Raw genomic sequence first — 6614 nt, 5'->3', positions numbered from 1 at the left:
GCAGCCAAAGATGGAGAAGCTCTATACAGTCAGCAAAAAATAAGACTGGGAGCTGAACTGTGGCAGAGATCATGAACTCCTTTTTGCCAAATTCAGACTTAAATTGAAGAAAGTAGGGAAAACCACTAGACCATTCAGATATGACCTGAACCAAATCCCTTACGATTATACAGTGGAAGTGACAGATAGATTCAAGGGATTAGATCTGATAGAGTGCCTGAAGAACTATGGACCTAGGTTCTTGATATTGTACAGGAGGCAATGATCAAAACCATCTCCAAGAGAAAGGAATGAAAAAGACAAAATGGTTGTCTGAGGAGCGCTTACAAATAGCTGAGAGAAGAAGAGAAGCTAAAGGCAAAGGAGAAAAGGAAAGATATACCCATTTGAATGCAGAGTTCCAAAGAGTAGAAGGAGAGATAAGAAAGTCTTCCTCAGTGATCAATGCAAAGAAATAGAGGAAAACAATAGAATGGGAAAGACTAGAGATCTCTTCAAGAAAATTAGAGATACCAAGGGAACAGTTCATACAAAGATGGGCACAGTAAAGGACAGAAATGGTATGGACCTAACAAAAGCAGGATATATGAAGAAGAGGTGGCAAGAATACACAGAAGGACTATACAAAAAAGATTCTCATGATCCAGATAACCATGATGATGTGATCACTCACCTAGAGTCAGACATCCTGAAATGTGAAGTCAAGTGAGCCTTAGGAAGCATAGCTACAAACAAAGCTAGTAGAGGTGATGGAATTCCAGTTGAGTTATTTCAAATCCTAAAAGATGATGCTGTGAAAGTGCTACACTCAATATGTCAGCAAATTTGGAAAACTCAGCAGTGACCTCAGGATTGGGAAAGGTCAGTTTTCATCCCAATCCCAAAGAAAGGCAATGCCAAAGAATGCTCAAACTACTGCACAATTGCACTCATCTTACACACTAGTGAAGTAATGCTCAAAATTCTCCAAGCCAGTCTTCAACAATACGTGAACCATGAACTTCCAGATGTTCAAGCTGGATTTAGAAAAGGCAGAGGAACCAAAGACCAAATTGCCAACATCCGTTGAATCATTGAAAAAGGAAGAGAATTTCAGAAAAATATTTACTTCTGCTTTATTGACTATGCCAAAACCTTTGACTTTGTGGATCACAGTAAACTGTGGAAAATTCTGAAAGAGATGGGAATACCAGACCACCTGACCTGCCTCTTGAGAAATCTGTATGCTGGTCAAGGAGCAACAGTGAGAACCAGACAGGGAACAACGGACTGGTTCCAAATTGGGAAAGGAGTATGTCAAGGCTGTATATTGTCACCTTGTTCATTTAACTTATAACAGAGTAGATCATGCGAAATGCCAGGCTTGGTGAAGCACAAGCTGGAATCAAGGTTGCCAGGAGAAATATCAATAATCTCAGATATGCAAATAACACCATGCTTATGACAGAAAGCAAAGAGCTAAAGAGCCTCTTGATAAAAGTGAAAGAGGAGAGTAGGAAAGTTGGCTTAAAGCTCAACATTCAAAAAACGAAGATCATGGCATCTGGTCCCATCACTTCATGGCAAATAGATGGGGAAACAGTGGAAACAGTGGCAGACTTTTTTTTTCTTGGGTTCCAAAATCACTGCAGATGGTGACTGCAGCCATGAAATTAAAAGACGCTTGCTCCTTGGAAGAAAAACTATTGAAGAAGGAATTCATATGGCCTGGACTCCATCTTAGGCCTGTTCATGCTGATCTTGCTCGGCCACCTCTCCAATGGACTCTGAACTCTGTGTTTAGTGTCTATGGAAATGACAACAGAAGGATAAGACCCCCTCCAGACAGGGGAATCTTGAAGATCATATCCAGGTTATTCATCGCCTAAGAGAACACATACACTAATCACCCCTTCCTCCAGACAGGCCATACATTTTTCTGTACCTACTGGAGTGTAATCTCGTGCTTATTGATTATCGGCTAATTGTTTAACTGTCTGAGCACATGGCACATGAGTGATGGGGTTATTGGGATTGTATTTACACTTCCTTAGTTTATGTAACTCTCAAGGAATTTGGGTTGGTGGATTCGGACACGTACACATGGGGTATAAAAGATTTTCACAAATGCTGGTCGGGGTCCTTGGCTAAGAGGAGATTCTGCCTTGGGCCCGCCGGTGTAATAAACTGCATTTCACTATCTACATTGTCCTTCTGAGTGAGTTTGTTTCTCAGAATGCTTGGCTACAACATTTGGTGCATTGGCCAGGAAACTTCTCACTTTGAGGAGACAGGTCTCATTTGAGGCCACCCCGAGGCCTTGTGACTTGAATCTCCTAGAGGGGGGAAGACGCCTCACCCCTCTGGAAGAATTCAACCTTTCAACACCCGGTTTCTTTGCTTTGGCAGGTAGTGAACAGCAGCAAGGGAACTGAGCCCTCAGGTGAGGAGGAGCCCACCCGGTAGGGTGGAAGAGGGGGTCTGATCACCCCCTTGGGAGGGGCCAGAAGGGAGCCACATAGGAAACTGGTTTAGGTTGGCAACAATAGCTGCTCGGCACTCAGGTCGACAGCCGTGCCAGGGATAAAGAAAGGGACCTGGGGTTTAAGAAAGCCAGTCAGGAGGTGTGTCCACGCCGTCTTAGGAAACGTGCTGAGTGGTCGCCACAGGGTTTAGAAAGAGAATATCGAATTCCGTGTGCTCCTATTCTGCCCTCCCCCAGGAGGCACCCATCTGCTGTGTGACCCATCATCTCCCCTGCCAGTGGAAATAGGTAGATAGACTTCTCGGGAAGGCCCTGGGACGTGGGAATCCAGAGGTAAGAAAATGGGAGGAAGCAAATCTAAAACTAAGGCCACTGTATTGGAGAATATGATCAAGAATTTTAAGAAAGGATTCGATGGAGACTACTGGAGGAAAATGACACCCGGCCGGCTCCGCACCCTTTGTGAAGTCGAATGGCCTTCAATGGGGGTTGGCTGGTCACCAGAGGGAACTATGGACTTAAATCTCATAAAGGCAGTGTATGATATAGTTATGGGAAAGCCCGGACACCCCGATCAGTTCCCTTACATAGACTCTTGATTGGGAATAGCCCAAGACCCCCCACATGGGCCCGTTTTTTCGCCCATGGTGGGGGAGGAAAAATCTTGATGGCCCAAAAGGTAACCAAGGATGGGAAGGAAATTTTACAGGACGCTGAAGGAGATGCACTTCCCCCACCGCCGTATTGGATGATGATCCCGCCAGCTAGTATCACCGCGGCCACTGGAGGCCCAACCAGAGGAACCAGCCCAAGACCAGTAAGCCTCCTGGATTCCCAAAGGTTCCAACAGCTCCACAGGTTGTAGAGCCGCCCCCCTGGCAGGCTCCAGCCTCAACTAGAGGGACAGTGAGCCCACCGGACTCTACCACCATGGATGCTGCCACTACATTTCCTAAGTACCCTGGGACAGGGGGGAGGAACCACTGGAATTAAACAAAAGCTCCACTCTGTCAAAGAGCCAGAGGAAAGAATACCCATGCAGATGCATCTTAGAGAAGTCCAGCAACCTCCAATGATAGGGGAAGATGGTAATTATCACCAAGCTCCTGTAGCTATTACTATCAGCCCTTTTCATCAACCGATATACTGAAATGGCAAAAACACACCCCCTCTTACTCAGTGGAACCCCAGGGCATGACTAGACTAATAGAGACTATTTTCCACACCCATCGACCAACCTGGGACAATATAATGCAATTACTAGCATCCCGCTTCAGTACAGAAGAGAGATATAGGATCAACACTAAGGCAAGGAAGTGGTTACAGGAGATGGTTCCTGAGGGCACTGCTAACCCAGAGAGGTGGATAGAGCAAGCCTTCCCCACTGACAGACCTAATTGGGACTACAATACAGAGGAGGGAAAAATCCAATTAGACAGATACTGGACAGCGGTTATACAAGGACTTAAAAGGGGAGCCCGGAGGCCGATGGACAAGTCAAAACCAGCCGGAATAGTTCAGAAGGAGAACGAGTCACCTTCTGAATTTTACAAGCGACTTTGTGAGGCCTACAGACGCTATACACCCATAGATCCAGAAGCTACGGGCTCCCAAATTGTTATCAATTCGTCATTTATTTCGCAAGCATTTCCTGACACAAAACGGAAGTTTCAAAAGACGGAGAGAGTTCTATCCATGTCTAGTTCTCAGCTGATTGAAATAGCGGATAATGTGTTCTGGAATAGGGACACAGAAATAGAAAAGAAATATGAGAGAAGGTATAAAGACCAGCAGAGGAGAACAGGCGAGAGGTTTGCAATGTTGGCTACTGTGTTTGGAAAGTCTTCCAAAGACTTCTCCACCGCCAAAGGAAAGAACCCCCGCCTAGCCTCGAGGTCAAGACAGCCATCCAACCGGTCCCAACGGAGGCCTCGGGCTCCATTACAGCCAGATCAATGCGCCCGATGCCGTGGATTTGGTCATTGGCAGAATGAGTGCCCAGAAAGAAGGGAGAATAAATCCCTCCCAGTTGCAGAACTCACTAACACAGAGACTGAATAGGGATGCTGGGGCTCAAAGACATCAGGTCCCTGAGAGCCCATGGTAACTTTAAAAACTGGGGACCAAGACATTGACTTTATGGTGAACACTGGAGCAGAATTGTCCGTGGTAACTAAGCCTGTGACGCCACTGTCTAAAAGGACCACCGCTGTAACTGGGGTTTCAGGAGAAAAAATGTTTAAGTCGTTTTACCAGCCCAGGAAATGTCAGATGGGGGGGTCACCAAGTGACTCATGAGTTCCTCTATTTCTCTGAGTGCCCAGTACCCCTGCTGACTTACTCTCCAAGCTGGGAGCACAAGTGATTTTGTCTCCTGAAGAGAGGCCCACTTTTCGGGTGGGCACAACAACCTACTTACTCTCCCTCTCTGTGCCTCCTCAAGACGAATGGAGGTTACAGGAGCCCCCTGGAGATAGACAAGACAAGGCAAACAGAGTTGGAGAAAAGGCTAACTCAGCTGTTCCCTGAGGTCTGGGCTGAAGATAACCCCCCCGGGTTAGCCAGACAGCAAGCCCTTATAATAATAGAACTCAAACCAGGTGCCACCCCGGTGAGAAAGCGTCAATACCCAATACCTATAGAAGCCCGGATCGGGATTCTGCCTCACATCAATAGGCTAAACCAGGCAGGAATCCTGGTAGAATGTCAATCAGCCTGGAACACACCAATCTTACCAGTAAAGAAGGAAGGAGGACGAGACTATAGGCCCTTACAGGATCTCAGATTGGTCAATCAGGCCATTGTAACTCTGCACCCAACTGTCCCAAACCCCTATACCTTGCTGAGCCTCCTCCCACCTAAGACAAGGATCTATACTTGCTTGTACCTCAAAGATGCCTTTTTCTGTATACACCTAGCACCTGCATCACAAGCCATCTTTGCCTTTGAATGGGAGGACCCCATCGGAGGCAATAAGCAGCAGCTCACCTGGACCCGCCTCCCGCAAAGATTCAAAAATGCCCCAACCATCTTTGGAGAAGCCTTGGCCTTGGACTTGGAAGCTTTCCAGCCTGAAAGTTATGGATGTTGGCTCCTGCAATATGTGGACGACCAATTACTGGCCGCTGAGACCTGGGAGGAATGCTGGGAAGGGACCCAAGCGCTCCTCCAATTGCTGGCAGAGGCGGGATACTGAGTGTCGAGGAAAAATGCACAAATCTGCAAGGAGGAGGCAAGGTATTTGGGGTCTGTCTAAAGGGAAGGCACAACGATGCTAGACCAATCTAGAAAAGAAGTAATTCTGAGGCTCCCCATGCCTAAGACTCGGCGGCAAGTCAGGGAGTTCCTAGGGGCCACGGGATTCTGCAGGATTTGGATTCCAAGGTATTCTCAAATAGCCCAGCCTCTATTTGAGCTCCTGACAGGGCCTGAAGAGAATCCAGTAAATTGGACTGAGAAACAGCAGAAAGCTTTTGAGGAGCTAAGACTAGCAATCACCTCTGCCCGCACCTTGGGATTGCCAGACCTCACCAAACCATTCACCTTATATGTGACCGAGAAAGATAAAACAGCCATGGGGGTTTTGACTCAAACCTTGGGAACATGGGACAGGCCAATAGCTTATCTTTCAAAGCGACTTGATAACGTTGCCACCGGGTGGCCTAGCTGTCTCCCGGCGGTGGCCGTGGTCGCCTTACTGGTACATGAAGCCACAAAGTTGACCTTCGGCCAGGATCTGATCATAAAGGTCCCACATGAAGTCAATACCCTCCTTCGAGGAGACCCCTACAAATGGCTGTCAAATTCCCATATTATTCAATACCAGGGACTGCTATGTGAAAATCCCAACCTCCATATCGAACCTTGCCAGGGTTTAAACCCGGTAACGCTTCTCCCAACGGGAGAAGGTGGACCTACTCACGATTGCAAAGAAGTCCTAGAGGAGGTCTATGCTAGCCATCCAGACCTCCGAGACAGGCCAATTTCAATTCCTGACTGGACTCTGTGTACTGATGGCACCAGCCTGGTAAAGCTAGGACAGCGACTGTCAGGCTATGCTGTAGTTACAGAGAGGACTGTTATTGAGGCCGGCCCCTTACCACAGCACTGGTCAGCCCAACGAGCTGAGTTATGGACCTTAGTCCGGGCG

Source organism: Muntiacus reevesi, chromosome 1 (assembly GCF_963930625.1).
Source record: "Muntiacus reevesi chromosome 1, mMunRee1.1, whole genome shotgun sequence".
Classification (NCBI taxonomy): Eukaryota; Metazoa; Chordata; class Mammalia; order Artiodactyla; family Cervidae; genus Muntiacus; species Muntiacus reevesi.
This window is presented reverse-complemented; position numbering follows the sequence as displayed.